This window comes from Grammomys surdaster, unplaced genomic scaffold (genome assembly GCF_004785775.1).
Source record: "Grammomys surdaster isolate TR1022 unplaced genomic scaffold, NIH_TR_1.0 126131, whole genome shotgun sequence".
NCBI classification, from domain to species: Eukaryota; Metazoa; Chordata; class Mammalia; order Rodentia; family Muridae; genus Grammomys; species Grammomys surdaster.
The window spans coordinates 1,224,414-1,241,467 of NW_021620939.1; the positions used below are offsets into that span (position 1 = coordinate 1,224,414).

The 17,054-nt window shown below is 45.9% G+C and overlaps 1 long non-coding RNA gene across 1 annotated transcript in view; it reads left to right on the forward strand.

Moving 5' to 3' along the window:
- The window catches only part of LOC114611850, a 24,754-nt gene extending 19,318 nt beyond the window's left edge, over positions 1-5,436 (forward strand). The window contains exons 2-3 of the long non-coding RNA XR_003709907.1: positions 2,273-2,433; positions 5,168-5,436. This is a non-coding gene — a long non-coding RNA (uncharacterized LOC114611850). The remainder of the gene's footprint in view (positions 1-2,272; positions 2,434-5,167) is intronic.
- Positions 5,437-17,054: the final 11,618 nt, after the last annotated feature.

The window sequence follows — 17,054 nt, forward strand, 5'->3', positions numbered from 1 at the left end:
CTCTCTCTCTTTCTCTCTTAAAAACATTTATTTTATTTATATGAGTACACCATTGCTGTCTTCAAATACACCAGAAGAGGGCATTGGATCCTATTACAGATGATTTCGAGCCACCATGTGGTTGCTGGGAATTGAACTCAAGACCTCTGGAAGAGCAGTCAGTGCTCTTCTTCTCCAGCCCTCATTTTCTTTTAAGTAAAATGTCCCAGCTTTATCTTGGTTTCCCTCAACTTTGCCTTTGAAGTTTCTGAACCATTACCTCTCATGGTAAACTGCCTGGCCCCCTAGGTCCTTACAGACATTTGAGGGAAGGTGACGAGTGCCCCTGAAGTCACCTTTCTGTACTAAAAGGCATGCAGTTGTGATGCACACCTGTGACCTTCATCTCACAGAGGATGAAACATGTTCAGGTGTAAAGGCTTATCATCACCATGTGTTCTTGTTACTGAGGAGTATAATCTGTTTGTTACATACCTTATTAAACACTTTATTATGCTTGTTATTAGACCCCATTCCATGTCACTATGTGGTCTGTAACTGTCCATCTTAACTTTTTCTTTAATTCATGGACCTGCTTTTCTCTATTTATTCCTAACTTTCCATTCACTATTTCACCATCTCACGCACATTTTAAAAATGCTGGTTATTTTTAATTATGCATATGCATGTACACCAGTGTGTGGGTATGTGCATGTGAATGCAGGTGCTTACCAAAGTCAGAGGTCATACACACACACACACACACACACACATACACACACACACACTCACATATGTACACACATGCACACATATACACATATACACATGCATGTACACCAGTGTGTGGGTGTGTGCCTGTGAATGCAGGACACACACACACACACACAAACACACACGTCAGAACACAGTCCAAGAATGGAGTCATGTGAGAATTCTGAGTGTTTGTGAGAAAACTCCAAGAAAACAAGAATCTTGTGAGTTCAGTTTCTTCAAAAATACAGAACTGTCCTTGGACTGTGTTTTCGTGCTCCTCGCAGGTGTAGCGGATAGGAGTGAGTTTACTTCCGGTTACTCATTCCTGCTTGCCGCTGATAGTCAACTAAATGTTTGAACTCTCCTGTATATGCTTCCGTGGAAAAACATGTTTTTGCCACATGTAGCTGGTCCTTGTGATTGTATACAGCTTGAACTCAGGAGAACTTTACTCATGTGAGCTTTCTCAACCCTCAGAGTGTAAACTGTCTGGGAGTCTGAGGAAAAAAAAATGGTTATTGCATGAGACTCAGTCTGCCTGGTTTATTGACTCCACTCTCCCAGGTCCTACCGCCTCTAGAGTAATGTGTACACACATGCATGTGTGTGTGTGCACATGCACAATATAATTTGATCTTGTTCACTGTTTTTGTTCTTGTTAGCATTGTGTGCTGAATCTTTATCCTTTTAACTTAAAACTTCTCCTACTATACTATAGTATATTATTGGGGAAAAAGGGCATATCTTTCACCTTTTCAAATGTAATCCGACAGCCTTTTTAAAATAGCCAAATCATCCCAGGGCACAATCATTGACATCTCAGTTATTGATAATTTCATGAGCCACAGACCACTAGGAACATACTGTAGGTGAAATTTGGTTTATAGTTAATGAGGGCAGAGGCAGCACCCTAAAATTCCCCATGGGGTACGGTCTCCTTTGCTGCAACAAATATCTATTCAACTAGAACTGTGTCCCTGGTACTCTTTGACATGTGAGCGCCAACACAGTAAAAAAGCACTGGCTCCCAGCTTCCCTCTTGAGCTTCTCTGTCTCAATAATGACTCCTCCTTGTGTACTAGCTTGAGATGGCTCACTGTGTGCTAGCTTGAGATGTCTCACTGTATGTTAGCTTGTGATGGCTCACTGTTTGCTAGCTTGCGATGTCTCACTGCATACCCGCTTGCATCCCTACTTTCATCTCTTTTTCTCTTGCTCCCACAGCTCTCAGTCTCCATGTGTCCCTAACTCTTTCACATTCAGTCAAGCCAGATATTCGGGTCAGAACAATGACTAGTGCACAGTGAGGCTGGAAATGGGGGCGGGACAAAGAATGATGGCTAGAAGTTGGGCTGAGCAAAACTCTCAGGGATTTTCCTAACATGGCAGTGAAGAAGAGTAACAACAAACACCGCCTCCCACCTCGACTGTTTTTCATACTCCTGCACTCTCGATGCAGGGATTTGATTTGTGTGTCTAATTAGGACCAAGGCAATGCAGTTCTTACTTTCCGTTCTATTTCCACTTCCTTTTGTAGCCCGATTGCTGAGCTGCAGACGTAGTGCCTTATGGAGGTGAGGGAGAGATGACACTGAGGCCTTGGACCAGAAAGCAATGTGGATGTGGGGAGACGCTGTTAAACTCTCCTATGCATGTCCCCATTGCATGCAATGCCTTCCATCTCCACTGCACAGCCATGTATGTATGTATGTATGTATGTATGCACACACACACATATGTATTATTGTTTACTTATTGTGGTGAGAGAGCCAGATAGTTGATCAACTCCAGGATGATACAGGTTCAGCCTAAGAGGCAGATGATACAGAAGATTGGCAGCAGCAGATCAAGCCTCTGGCACTCCCTGGAGGATCAAGGAAGATATTAGCAAGGCCTTAAAAGGTGAGGGAACATTGCAGGAAGGAGGGAGAGAAAGAAGGTATTCTAGGCAGAGGAAGCAGAACGTGCAGAATGGAGCAGGACTGGCTCGGGACAATGTTGAGCAATGTCGAGAGGCAATAAGAGGGCTGAGGCTGTGGGTTGGTGCACAGCACCTGGGCTGCATCCGGCTTCATGCCCCTGGCCATCATGCCTTTCCTGCCTTAGGATGTCTAGAGGTCTCTGTCATCAACAGATGAGCAGACTGTCAGTGTGCCTTTGGCTACGTCAGCAGTCACTCCTCTTTTCTGTGCTCCTTCCCCGGTCCAGGCTCTCTAAGGTAGTTATCAGCCCAGGCCCCTCTCTAGACATTTTAGTTTGTTAATAAGTAAGTTTTCTCAGAACATAGAGGCCACAGATGAGATTTGCTCAGTGGTAGAGCATTCACCTAGTAACACAAGGACCCTGGGTTTGGTCCCCAGCACTGGAAATAAAACAAAACAAAAAAAAAGTAACCAAGCTAAAAATTTAAAAGTGATCTTTTAAAAGAGGGAGGGAGGGAGGTATTTAAGCCATGTCAGTCTATTTGTCTGTCTGTCTGTCTTGTGCTGGGATCTAATCCAGAGCTAGACCAATGTCAGACAGGCACTTCGTCATGGAACTTAGTTTGTTTGCACATTTGTTTTTTGTTACTTATAACTTAAAGTCTTTCCTGTACAAGCACCTGCCTGTGCTGGCTACTTCTTAATGCAATCTTGACACAAGCTAGTATCACTTGGGAAGAAGGGGTCTTAACTGAGAAAATGCTTTCAAAAGATTGGTCTGTGGGCAAGCCTCTGCATAACTTTCTTGGGGTTGATGTTATGGGGGTCCCAACCCATGATGGACAGTCCTGCCCTTGCATTGGTAGTTCCGAGTTTATAAAAATGCAGGATGAAGAAGCCATGGGGAGCAAGCAGTAATAGTGCTCCCAGCCTCTGCGTCAGTTCCTGCCTTCGGGTTCCTGCCTGACTTTTCTGGATGATGGACAACAAGTCCTAAGATGAAATAAACCTTTTCCTCCCTGAGTTGCTTCTGGTCATGGTGTTTTAACACTGTAATAGTAACCCTAGCTAAGACACTAATGGTTGGCAGTCATTAAGAGAAGGAGGCTAGAGGAGATTTGCCCTCAGAGTCCACGTCAATCTACCACCTGGGCATGGAGCAGCATCACAAGACCTCTCTAAGCAGGAAAGAAACACCCAGGTTTGCAAGAGGATATGTAGGAAACGGTGAAACTTAAGTCAGTTTGGAAGGTTAACTAATGAGTAGTCTCTATTCTAACCATCACGCTTGCCTCTCTTTCCAATGACTCCATTGTTATGTAGGGGAAGCAGAGAGCAGAAGCATGGGACCCGGGGCCCCTTTGGCTGATCTGGCTAAGATCGAGGAAGGGCTCTGTGCATCCATGTCTTTGGAGGGAAGCCCTATAGCAACGGTTCTCAACCTGCAGGCTGAGATCCCTTTGGGGTTCGAATGACTCTTTCACAGGGGTTGCATATCCTGCATATCAGATATTTACATTACGACACATAACAATAGCAAAATCACAGTTACGAAGTAGCAACAAAAATAATTCTGTGGTTGTGGGGTCGTCACAACGTGAGTAACATGAGGAAGTGTTTTAAAGGGTTGCAGCATAGGCAGGTTGAGAACCACTACCCTTAGGGTTCCCAGCCACCGGCTTAGGTGTCCCTTTGGCTTGTTCCTCAGTGTGTGCTCTGCAGCCTGGCACATCGGCATCTGGGTGTTGCCTTTTAAATCTGTACTTTAACTAGATCTTTATCTGATGAGTTTGCTCATTAAAATCCAGATGTGTGGTTTTGGAGAACGTGGTGGGCGGGAGTTGCTGCATAGTGCACAGGTTTTATTTGTTTGTTTGTTTGTTTGTTTGTTTGTTTCTTTTTTAAAGCTCATGCCATCTTCATAGGAATCTTTTCTCGCTCTGCTAAGATAGAGCTAGGCAGTCTTCCCTGTATGTGCAGAGGAGTGAGGTGTCCCTTCAAAAAGGGCAACCACTGGCCCACACCTTTAATCCCAGCACTCAAGAGGCAGAGGCAGGCTGACCTCTGAGTTTGAGGCCAACCTGGTCTACAGAGTAAGTTCTAGGACAGTCAGGATTACATTTAAATAAAAGGCTTAGAAAAACTGAGAGAGGGAGAGAGAGAGAGAGAGAGAGAGAGAGAGAGAGAGCGCAAGAGGGAGAGCCGGGGGAAGGGGAGAGAGGGGGAGGGGGAAAGAGGGGGAGGGAGAGAGAGCGGGAGAGGGAGGGGCAGCAGAAGGGGGAGGGAGAGGGAGCACTGAAGGTGAGGCTGAGGAGTAGGGCAGCATGAAGACAATGCCTAGAAAAAAAGAGCCATGAGCTAAAAGAATGAAGCCTGCCCAGAGCTCACACACTCCCAGGGTGGGGGTCAACCCCACTGGTCAGTCAGTAGTCCCCAATGGGGATCCTTCAGAGACACCCCCTCCACACAGGATCTTGTCTTCTTATAAAGCATTTCCCATGTCTCTGCAGGTTTAACCCTCCAGCCAGGACATGTGTGCCACAGAAGAAGCAGAAGACCGAGACAACTCCAGTCCCTGGCGCACGCCTGTCCCATGTGATCACAGCAGGAACGCTGTGGAGAGCCCCTCTTCCCCTTAGGGATACCCAAAGCACGAAGCTATCTGCCTGATGAAAGCAGGAGAGACGGCTCAGTGGTTAGAAGCACTGGCTACCCTTCCAGAGGTCCGTTTGATTTCCAACAACCACATGGTGGCTCACAACTATCTGTATCTCCAGTTCCAAGGGATCGAATGTCTGTGAGGGCACTAGGCACACAAATACATAGATGTGCATTCTGGCAAGACATTCACACACATAAAAATGTTTTTATAAAAAAGAAAAATGCTTTCTCCCACTACAGCTGTTAAAACCAGACAGGAGATACCAGGTCCCTTAGAGCTGTGGTGTGTCCTCAAGTCTTTCTGGTAAATACCTGGAATGTGTTACTACTACCTAAGCTGCAAAAGTTTCTAGAAAGATCCAAGCAGGGCACCATGGGACCCTTCTTTAAGTTTAGTGTCCATGCATCTAACACAATGACTCTGGTGGCACCTTGGCCTGTTTTTAGAAAACCATAGGGCAGAATTCATCTCTGAAGGGGTTTCCTATGGAACTGCCAGGCACATACTTGGGGTATAGAAATGTATCATCTCATATGTGGAAGTGTAGATGGGGGGGGGCAGAAAGGCTTTGGAAATTCACCCCCAGGGCAACCCGTTCCCACCCGGAGTACTCAGCAGCCTCCTGTTGTTGTTTCTGGAGTTGACAGGGTCAGAGCTTTGGCCCTGGCAGCCCTAACAAAGTAGCCGGGGCTACTTAACCTCAATCAGCCAATTAAATAGACAAATAAACAAGGGCAAGCAGAGAAAGGTGATTTCATGTGGCCACATGGGAAGAGAAAAGGCAAAGATGACCCCCAGCCCATCTTTGGGGTCCCAGTATGAAGCTGAGGTTTAAACAGAGGGCAAGAGGTGTATGTAACTAAGCAGTCCCAGGAAGGGCGGGTCCATCCCAGCGCTGAGTGGTCATTGGCTCCAGCCTCTTGTGCAAGGTGGTCTGGCAATTTGCCAAAACTATGTGACATTTCTTCCCTGGCTGGCTGGCACCCGTGCTTTGGCTTTTCCTTCTTCCAGATGAGACTCCTGGAGAAATCCCAGTTTCCTGGGATCCATTATCTGGGGAGTCTGGAAAGGGCCGTGATTGTCTCTTTAGGACTCTGCGTGCCTGTCAGGACCACCTGGGTGCATTTCTGAGGCCAGCTGTGTCTCCAGCCAGTTCTGTACAGAGACAGATGCAGCTCTACCAGGACATGGTGTGCTACAGAGCTGAAGAGAGAACAGGCCTGATGTTCCCAGGTGCATTTTGTTGTCCCTTTATTCTTGTTCTGGGTTTTGCTTTTCTTCTTCTCCTTCTCCTTCTCCTTCTCCCTTTCCTCCCTCTCCTCCCCTCCCCCTTCCCTCCCCCTCCCCTCCCCCCTTCCTCTTTCTTCTTCTTCTTCTTCTTCTTCTTCTTCTTCTTCTTCCTTTTCTTTTTTTTAATTTTTTTATTGAATGTTTTATTTACATTTCATATGTTGTCCCCTTACCCCATCCCCCACCCACGCAGGAACCCCCCTATCCCCTTACCCCTCCTCCTTCTTCTCTGTGGATGTAACCTCTACCTACCCCCCCACTCCCACTTCCCCACCCTCAAAATTCCCACCCCCTGGGGCGTCCAGCCTTCATGAGGTCAAGGATCTCATCTTCCACCTATGCCCAGCAGGGCCCTCCACTCTTACATATTCAGCTGAAGCCCTGAATCCCTCCCTAAGTGCTCCCAGGCTGGTGGTTTAGACCCTGGTAGCTGTGGTTGGTTGGTATTGTTGCTTTCCTCATGGTGCCGCAAATCCTTTCAGCTCCTTCAGTCTTCACTCTAACACCTCCATTGAGAACCCCATGATCAGTTCAATGGCTAGTTGTGAGCATCTGCCTCTGAATATGTCAGACTCTTGAAGGCCTCTGAGGAGACATCCATATCAGGCTCTTATCAGCATGCACTTCCTGACTTCCACATCAGCATCTACCTTTGGTGACTGCACATGGGATAGATACTCAGGTGGAAAGGTCTTCAGATGGCCCCTCCTTCAGTTTCTGTCCCTCACTTTGTCTCCATATTTGCTCCCTTGAGTATTATGTTGCTCCTTCTAAGAAGGACCGAATGAATCGCCCCCACTTGGTCTTCCTTCTTTATGAGCTTCATGTGGCCTGTGAGTTGCAACTTGGGCAACTCCCCCTCCCCCTCCTCCTCCCCTCCTCCTCCTCCTCCTCCTCCTCCTCCTCCTCCTCCTCCTCCTCCTTCTTCTTCTTCTCCTCCTCCTCCTTCTCCTCCTCCTCCTTCTCCTCCTCCTCCTCCTCCTCCTCCTCCTCCTTCTTCTTCCTCTTCTTCCCTCTACCTCCCTCAGGACTACCTCTTCTTTACCGTTTAGACAAACTTGGAATATTATTTACTTTTAACACTGTGACAAGATGTCTTATAAAATCAACTTCCTGGAGGGTTGATTTGGGTTCAGTTTAGAGGTGCAGTACACCATTGCAGGGAAGGTATGGTGATTCTAGAAGACACAGCGGTGGTGTGGCAGGGACACATGGCTAGCTGGCCATGCTGTGTCTAAAGGCAGGAAACAGAGAAAGGAATACGGTACCCAGCTGCCTTCCTCTTTTGCCCCTTTTATTAAGCCTGGCATCTTAGCCCATTGTGTGGTGCCACACACATTTATAATGGGCCTTCCCTCCTCAGTTAAGCCTCACTGGAAACATTCTCACAGACACCCTTAAAAGTGTGTCTCCTAGGTGACCCCAAATCCCAGCACATTGACAACGGAGGCTAACATCACACTTGGTGAGAAATGAAGTGGATTTACACCTTGCCGCAGGAAGGAAAATGGTTAAGAAGAACCTGCTCATCTACACAAAGCTTTCTTGTCCCCAGGGTAAATGTAGAGGAGGAGGAGGACAAGGAAGAGGAGGGAGGAGGAGCAGAAGCACTCTTGCACAGGGGACTGTGATGTTCTCATGATGTACAGAGAGCTGTCAGCTAATTAGCTGCAAGGTCCATTAGATTAGCGCCTGTGTTGGTTGTATGAGATCCTCTGGACCCAACAAGGTACCCAACACACGACACGTGTTCAGCCAGCTTTACAATGACTTCATGACTAAAGACCTGTGCCACAGCACAAACATAAGAGGCATTAATGTGAGTAGTTCTGCCTCCCAACCCATCTGAGGGGGCGGGGCCCCTGAACCTTCTTTTCATTGAATCCGAAGGCCCTGCTCTAGGACCTCTGTCATGAGTGACTGTCCTCTGAGGCAAACAACTACCATCTTGGGGAAGTCAGCCGGGCCTCCCATCCCCCACCCCAACAATTGACAGTTTACACAATAGAAGACAGAGAATCTCTCCTGGGTGTCCATCTGCTCCCTACCACCCAGCAACTCTGTGTGTGGCCTGAGGGAGCAGCTCAAGCATAGAGGCTGGGGAAGGCTAAGAAGCTCTTATCCTTGTTGGGTAAGGCTTTCCAGATGTGGACAGTTGTGGCAGGAGCACTACACCCCTGAAAGTAACCCCTCACCTGGGCTTAATAGCAGAGCCCAATAAAGTCATTTGTCCTTTAGAGAGAGATGTCTGGTGGAACCCCGCCTGGGTTTGCCATTGAGACCTTGGGAGGAAAGGTAGACATTGCTTTATTTTCCCCCAGGGAAGGGATTTTTAGCAGGAACCTCACATCACCTGGCCTCAGGAGGCTGCTTCCTTCCACACACTGCATTCTGCAGCACACAAGTTCTGCCTGCTTTCTCGAGACAAAGACTGGAGTCTGGATCCATCAACATAGACTAGAAGCCCTGGGAGTGTCTAGCTCATTAGTTTACTCACCCTCCCTCCCCTATTCTATATTCATGATGTCACAGGCAGAGAGACAGACAAGGTCTGTCTCTGTCTGCAAGGGCCTCAAGGTCTGGGCAGCAGATGGACACAGAAGTCAGTGGGCTCTGGGTAGTGCAATAGTCAGTACTTCCCCCAGCGTCTGAAGTACTCAGTGCTCAGAAGTATTGAATAGTCACAAGGAAGAGGATACAATGGTTAATTTTCTGTTTCAACCTGACTAGGCTAAGAGATGTCCAGAGAGCTTGTTAAACATTATTCCTAGGTGTGTCCATGAGGCTGTTTCTAGAAGAAACATTTGCATCAGAGACTATACATATGATTCCCCCTGGCCAATATGAGTGAGTATTCTCCAATACACTGAGAACCAGAATAGAACAAAGAGGGCCTGGGAAGCTCTCCTCTCTCGTCTTCAGATGCCAGCACCCTTGGTTCTTACGTCTTCGGATTTAGACTAAGAAATATACTATAGGTTCTCAGGTTTTAAAGCTCTATATCAGCACTCCTTGTTCTCCGGATGGCAGGCCAAAGACCATGGGTCATCTCCACTTTGGTGACTGCATGAGCCAATCTTTCATAAGTCTCTTTCATGTATAAGTTTAGCCTGTTGCTTCTGCGTTTCTCAAGAACCCTAAGTTCGGTAGGGATAGGTAGGCAGGTGGGCAGACACTAAGAAGGACACATGGACAGTGCTGTAAGACCATCACCAAGCAATTGCCTTTCAGAGTACATTCTATGCAATGTGACTGCATTTCCCAGTCTCTGGATGGGGCCTTGTGACTAGTTCTGGCTAATGTAATATCCCTTCCTGGCCCAGTGCCTACGCTACCCCATAAACTCTTTTGTCGTTATTGTTGTTGTTTAAGACAGGATCTTTCTATTATGTAGCTAGCTCTGGCTGTCCAGAAACTCAGAATGTTAACGAGGCTGGCCTCTAACTCACAGAACTCCTCCTGCCTCCGCTGAGACTAAAGATGTGTGTCACCATGCCTGAGTATCTCATGAGCTCTTCAGCTGCTTTCGGTCTTTTAGCTCCCTGAATACTGACTAAGGATCTAGCTGAGGTGACCAAGAAGTCACAAGCTAGGAGTGAAGAGTCAACTAGGAACACTCACTGTGTTAGAGTAGAAAAAACAACCCACAAAACTGTATAGCTCCTTGACTTGTAAAAAGATGATTAAAGGCAGTGAGAATTTGTTGGGCTAAAATCCCAAAATCTAAGCTGCCGGCTTAGTAGTGGGTTGTGCAGGGAGGGAGCTGGTACTGGGGTCTGGAGAAGGGACCCATGTTGTGAGAGGCAGTTGTTTGGTAGAACCATTGCTTTGTCAAAAGAGAGAGAGGAAGGGCATATACTACCAGACCCTCAGGAACAGGAAGGAGTAAAGTGAACAGTGCCTGGAGAGCAGGCACAGATGTTATTGCATGGTTTGGCAAAGCATGGCAAGAATGTTGTTTGCTAAGGAGAGAACCAGTCAGTATCAAAGTAGAAATACAATAAAATCGAGCCATTCATAAGAGGGTGGGAGAGAGATGAGAAGAGTATTCTGAAGCTCCAAGAAGGAATAAAACGAGCTCTGGGTAACAACAGCTCAAAAAACACGTATTACTTAAATACGTGCTAATGGCAAACATTTTAATTTGGCTTTTTTTTGGTCACAATGGGCCCTGAGTAGTTGCTGTTCCTCTGAGAGACAGCAAGTGGTGGGCGTGAGAAAAGAAAGCCAACATTAAGCTTTGAGAACATGAGGAGAAAGGATGTGTTGTGATTAATACCCGGAACCAACTCTGAGAAATTAGCAATTGAGTAAGCGCTGGGAGGAATGACAGTTCATAATCTACACAAGCCTCCACCACAGTGCAACAGACATGGCTGTCTGTTCAAGATGAAACAGTCATCAGCATGACGGTGGTGGATGAACAGGAAAAGAGCCTAGGCTACTCATTTCTCCCAGTACAGAACGTTTTGGGATCTTCTCTTATCTCTCAGATGCCAAGGTGTTCACAACAAGTTCCAAGAAAACAGGTCATTCCCAGGGGACTGAACGGGTTGCCTCCCCACAGCTTTTGACTCATAAGATCTCAGGATATATATCACCACATGGATGACTAACAGAGACTTCAGGCTTATCCCATCAAAAGATAGATGTCGGAGACTCCCAATGCTGGACAAGATGGATTAACCTGCCAGGTTTACTTCCACCTGAAACAGACAAAACTTCTTGACAAATACGTAACACAACCTCTCCTCAGACATTAGACATTAAGCGATTAGGAACTGTAATCTCTGACACAAGAGAAGCAGCTGAGATGCATCCCACCATGTCAAGCTCATTCCAGAAGGACGAGCCTAGTCCTCCCTAATCTGAGAAGATAGGACGGGAGCCTAAGAAGGCTTGACTTTGCAGAGGGAATGATTAGTAAAGAGAAGCTGTAAGAAGAAAACTCTAAGAACACACAGAGGGTCCCTCAGGTTTGTTGAATCACACAAGGTAGGTGGAGATACACCTCCTTCCCCTTCCCGCTTCCAAAAAAAAAAAAAAGACCAAAGCAGGGAAAATCTTTGTAGTAGCCCAAGGAAAGAAAACATTCTGGCTGTGCTATCCAGAATGGAAACTTTTATAATCAGGCAGATTGCATGGTGCCTGCTTCAGTGATCAGAAAAAAATTAGCCCCAGACTAAATGCTACTCTGATTTAATATAATCACACTTAAAAGCAAGTCTTAAAAGAATCACTCTTGGAGTTGGACAGGTGGCTCAGAAGTTTACAGCATGTATTACTCTTTCAGAGGATCCAAATTTACTTTCAACACTCATATCAGGGACCTTAGCCCTCTCACCCCATAACTCTGGCTCTAGGGGATCCAGTGCCATTTTCTGACCTCTCTGGGCACCTGCACTCTTGTGCATAAACCTGTACAGAAGCATACAGAAGTATATATATAATTAAAAATATTTCTTTAAAAAAAAAGAAAGTCTTTAAGTGACTTAATCACATCTCATAACAAAGTTCAAGCATGTTTATAGGAAGACTAAAACATGTTGTCCTTGGCAAGGTAATATTTACATGCCGGCATACACTCAAAGATGACCAGATATGAAGAGATGTAGAGAGATATGCTACTCAATACAGAGAAATGGTTACCAGTACGAACTAACCCAGAGCTTGCATAGATGATAGAATCGGTGGGCTGAGACCCTCATGCATCCCTTCACTACACCTCGAGGAAGACAGATAACAAGCAACTGAATGAATATACATACCAAAGAAGTCTAAGATCTAGACTGAATGGACAGACACACAAATGCTCACAGCTGAAGCTTATTTGGTATTGGCTATGGTGGATTGGATACGAGAGGGAGAAGATAAGGAAACTGAAGACACGTGGAAACAAAAAGGAAAAATACTACACACACACACACCAAAACAACAGCCCCCTACCCCCCCAAAAAACTACAGTGAGCTCTGGGGTAACAATGAACATCCCCAATGCACATGTCACTGGAGTCCCCGAAGAGGAGAGATGGGACAAAAGTGATTCTGCAAACTACTGACTATGGAAAACACACCAAGTACTTCTTGATGCTCCAAAAATGACGTAAGACAAGAAGTCTGAACCATAGCCCAAGGGAAGAAAGATAGCGGATGGGCTTTCTTGTTGGAATCGAGGAGAGCCAGAACAACATTCTTTTACATAGAGATAAGGGTGTTTCTTACCTAGTAGCAATGTCTTTCAGGAATGGTGAAATAACCTTTTTAGGTATAAAAATCCCCAAAGAAGTTGTTGCCAAGTGCAGACTTGCACTGCAAGAACGATCAGAGAAATCCCCAGGACAGGTAGGAGTGTGCATTTGCACAAGAGAACGAAGAGCGCCAGGAAGGACCATGTCCTGAACAGAAAAGGGAGCTCTTGGGCTTGTTAATCCTTTAAGAGGAGCTTGTTTTATTAAAAGAAAAAAGTATTAGCATTTTTAATTGTGAAAAATGATGGACTTCCTTTTCAGACCTGTAGACGGCTACTTGGATGGTATTCATCCCGGCTCTCCTTTCTCTCCTCCCTCCCACCCTTCTCTTCCTCTCCAATGGATACTTTAAAAGGTGTTCAATTTCCTTAGCAACATTTTCTTTTCTTTTTAGAATAACATTTTAAGTTTACTTTTGGAAATTTTAATACATGTATATACGTGTGTACACGTGGATCTCTCTCCACCCCCACTTCCTCTTTCCAGCTTTCCCAAGGACCCACCAACCTGCCTGCCTTCAAATTTCATGTCTTTTTTTTTAAAAAAAAATATTGTTATTTTTTTATGAATAGCACTTTGAGTTGAGTTAGTGTTGACCATATGCACATAAATCCTGGGCCGTCATTCACTGGGCATGGATAGCTCTCCAGTGACTACATTCTTAAAGAAAAGTAACTCTCCCTCCCTGAGCAGTCGTAAAATACAAATAGCTGCTCAGCTGGGGGTGTGGCCTCAGGAGCCCTCCCTCACCCATGATGGAATCTTGAGTGGTTCAGTCTTGTGCAGGACTTGTTCAGGCAACCATCCACATCAGCCTTTCCTGGCTTTTCTTCCTACTCTCTGGCTCTTACATTTTTTCCACCCTGCTTTGATATTCCCTGGAACTTGGATTGGACAGGGGAGTTATATGAATGACCTGTTTATGAGCGAGTCCTCACAATCACTAACTCTCAGCGCAGTCGTGAATCTCTGCATTAACCACCATCCGCTGCAGAAGCTTCTCTGACCAAGGCTGGAAGCATCACACACTTATGTGTATAAGCATAGATATTAAGAAGATAGTTTGACAATATGACCACTTTCCAAAACACCACCAGTGGCTTCCCTGCCTCAGGCCTGTGATCCCCACACTCACAGGCTTTTGAGCAGGTTTCTAGTACCACACACGAATTCACGTCTGTGGAGATATGAATAATATTATACCATTTCTAAGTACATATCCAAAGGACTTCATATTCTACCACAGAGATGCTCACTACTCTATTCACAATGGCAAGAGATGGGGATAGCTTAGACATCCATCAACAGATGAGGGGGAACCAACATGTGGTATATATATGCAATGGAATTTATTAAGTCATAAAGAAAAATGAAATTATGAAAATTTCATGGAAAATGGGTGGATCTGGAAGTTATTACATTAACTGGGGTGAAGACAGAAAGACAAATACCACATGTTCTCTCTCAGATGGAGATCCCAGCTTCTAATTGTTATGCTGTGTATTGTGTGAGAGTGAGTGTAGATACAGCTCCTGAAATGAGAAGGGAGCATGAGACAGACAAGGAGAGTTGAAGGGAGACAGACAGGGAGGGTAAGAGAGTATTTGTGACATGGACGTGGGAAGGGAACTATTGGGCAGGGAAGGGCACTGTGGCGGGCCATGAGATGGGAGAGAGGAGCGGGGAAGGAGGGTCAGCCAACACGAAGTGTGTATGAAAATGACATAAGGAAACCCGTTACTTTGTATGATGATTTAAAACCTCCCCTCTCCTTTCCTGCTAAAAGAGAATTGCGTGTGTTGGCGTGGAAAATGTTTATGTGTGTAGGTATATGTGCACATGTGTGTGGAGGCCAGAGGTCGGTCTCAGGTATTCTTTCTCAAGATCAGGTGTTCTCACAGAGTCTCTCAGTGGGACCTGGGGTTCACTGATCAGTTTAGGCTGGTTAGCCAATAAACCCAAGTGATCTTCCTGTCCCTGTGTCCTGAGTGCTGGGACTTCAAACGTACATCACTGCATCTGGCTTTTTATGTGGGTGCTGAGACTCAACTCAGGCTCTTATGCTTCTGCAGCAAGCATTTCCAAGAAAGCCAAATCCCCAGCCTCTAAAAGAGAATTCTGTGCTGTGCCTCGTGTATGTGTGTATCTATGGTATATGTGTGTGGTGTGTGTATGTGGTATGTGATGTATGCATGTGTTATGTGTGTATGTGTGTGTGAGCACCTGCGAGCACAAACTATATGACTGTAAGTCCTTCATTTCACGTGAAGTGGTACAGAGTCATTTTAAAGTCGTCTTGGCAAAGCTCGTCTGCGTGCTGTAACCTGCAACTTGCTACTCACACATTCACAAGGGAGAAGATAAGACACATTTTACTGATGCCAAAGAAGGGAAGAGGAAGAGAAAGAGAAAGAGAAAGGGGAAGAAGAAAAGGAAAGAAAGGTCAGATGAGGTGTCAGTGATTCAGAAGATAAAGCTGTTTGTTTGAGAGGGATTTGTCTTTTTTAAAAAAAAAAATTCTAATTAAAATTCTTTTTACATTTATTTATTTTGTGTGCAAATGTATGACACAGTGGGCATGTGGAGGTTGGAGGAAAACTGCATATGTGTATGGTAGATTGAAAAACCTGACGTCAATAGACTACGGCCATAAAAGGAGCACACTCATAGGCCTGCGACATGACCCAGGGGGTAAGGTGCTTGCCACCAATGACCCGAGTTCAATTCCTGGGAGCCACATGAAGGAAGGAGAGAACTGGCTTCAGCAGGTTGTCCTCTGTCCTCCCTATGCATGCTATAAGCGTGTTACAGTGCACACACATGTTCAAACCAAGACCAGCAAGCATCACCCTGCCCTCTGCAAGCTCCTGTAAAAGAGAAAAAATAAGAGTAAAAAGGAATTTAAAAAAAAAAAACTATAAAATCTCTCTCAAGAATGGTACCTGGCAGTTAATCTGGTAAAAGCATCTGCCTGCAATTATCCTGTCTTGCAGAGAGAAACAGTGAAGCCGCTGCGGTTGTCCTGTGCAGAAAGCATTTTCTATCCTTCCCATCTGGCATCTCAACATGCTTGACCAACTGACCACAGAAAGGAATTTCCCATTACACACTTAGTCACATGGACTCTGCGGCACTTAATTAGTGGTTTAAGCCCACCAATGACGTACTGGCTTAGAAGCATGTGAGAAAGCCTATATGGATGTAGATCCTCCGTGGGATCTCTCGGATTCACGAAGATTATCTTCTATGAGCCGCAAGTAATAACAATTCCTGGCCCTCTGCTGGGTGTTCAGTGTGTCTGGGAGCAGAGACCTCCTCACTCCATCTTTAGCGTAACCCTGATGTGACACTTAGGAAAAGCAGCTAGGTAACCCGGTGACTTCTCCAGCTCTGGTTTCTTCTGCCTCCCAGGAATGTGGTCAGCTGGAGGCATTCCTCAGGGTCACCAGCCCCTGCCCTTATGGAGCAACAAGCCATTCCGTGGTGTTTAGAGAGCTAAAGTCACCATGGTTTGAGGACCTTGATGTAGAGACGACAGTAAAACCAAAGAGTAAGCCCCGTTGTTATCTTGCTACGCCTGAAGAATGACCATCATTCCTGGAGAGAATTAGCAAAATCAGGAGCCTGTAGCCCTGACTGCTAGGCTTCCCAGGTGCTCCGGGCAGCAGCACCCACCCCCCCATCCCCCACCACTACCCAGTGTGCTCGCACCAAGCCCTGCCCATGGGTAGCTACAGGAAGAGACAGACAGCATCCTTCTCCAGGCACTGGCCACAGAATGCCAGGAAGAGGAAGCAGGAGGCAGAAGCCAGGATTGTTCACATCCAGAAAGAGAAGGGTGGGTCAAGTCAGCTGGGTGAAGCTTCTCTGTCACTAATGTCAAGGTGCTCTGTATATATTTGTATTTGTATATACAGTACATTTGGTGTGCATATACTAACACTGGAATGGCACAGTGGTTAGCATAGCTGCTGTGCAAGGACAGTGTGTAAATTCATGATGAGCTCTTAAAAAATTAATACTTTTATGTCTATAGGTGTTTTAACTGTGTGTATGTCTGTATCATGTGCACACCATGGAGGTCAGAGGAGAGCATTGGGTCCTCTGGAAGTGGAGTCACAGATGATCGTGAGCATAGTGGGTGCTAGGTTTGCTAGAGGAACAACCAGCGAGAACCTGGTTCTTTGGAAGAGCAGC